Below are 439 nucleotides of genomic sequence, written 5' to 3'. Positions count from 1 at the left end.
CCCCCCTGGGGATACAAAAGTCAAAAAAGCTTGGGGCTAATAGGGTTAAAAGTGTTTGTTTTATGGTCTTTGTATATGATTAAGTCTAGGAAATCTACTTCCTCAGTTGAGTATTTATATGTGAATTTGATTGTCGGATGTATGTTGTTAATATGGTTGATGAAATTTTCGAGTTCTTTTTTATTTCCAGACCAGAGCATGAAGATAGCTCTTATATAGTCTAATTTTTGATTTTGTTGCACGTGTGAGTATGTGTTGTTCTCCATAGAAGACATACACATATTTGGCACATTTCTCACACCCTCCCCCAACTTAATCTGCAAATGACGAATTGAACAGAGCAGAAAAAATGCAGAAAAATAACCTTCCTCCCCAAGAATAAATGTCTTTTAAGTCTTTTAAAAAAACAGTCTTAAAACGTCAGAAAACGTATATACAA

The sequence above is a fragment of the Clytia hemisphaerica genome, unplaced genomic scaffold (genome assembly GCF_902728285.1).
Source record: "Clytia hemisphaerica strain Z4C2 unplaced genomic scaffold, Clytia hemisphaerica genome assembly, whole genome shotgun sequence".
Taxonomy (NCBI): domain Eukaryota; kingdom Metazoa; phylum Cnidaria; class Hydrozoa; order Leptothecata; family Clytiidae; genus Clytia; species Clytia hemisphaerica.
The sequence above is the reverse complement of the archived record's forward strand: the minus strand, read 5'-3'. Positions refer to the sequence as shown.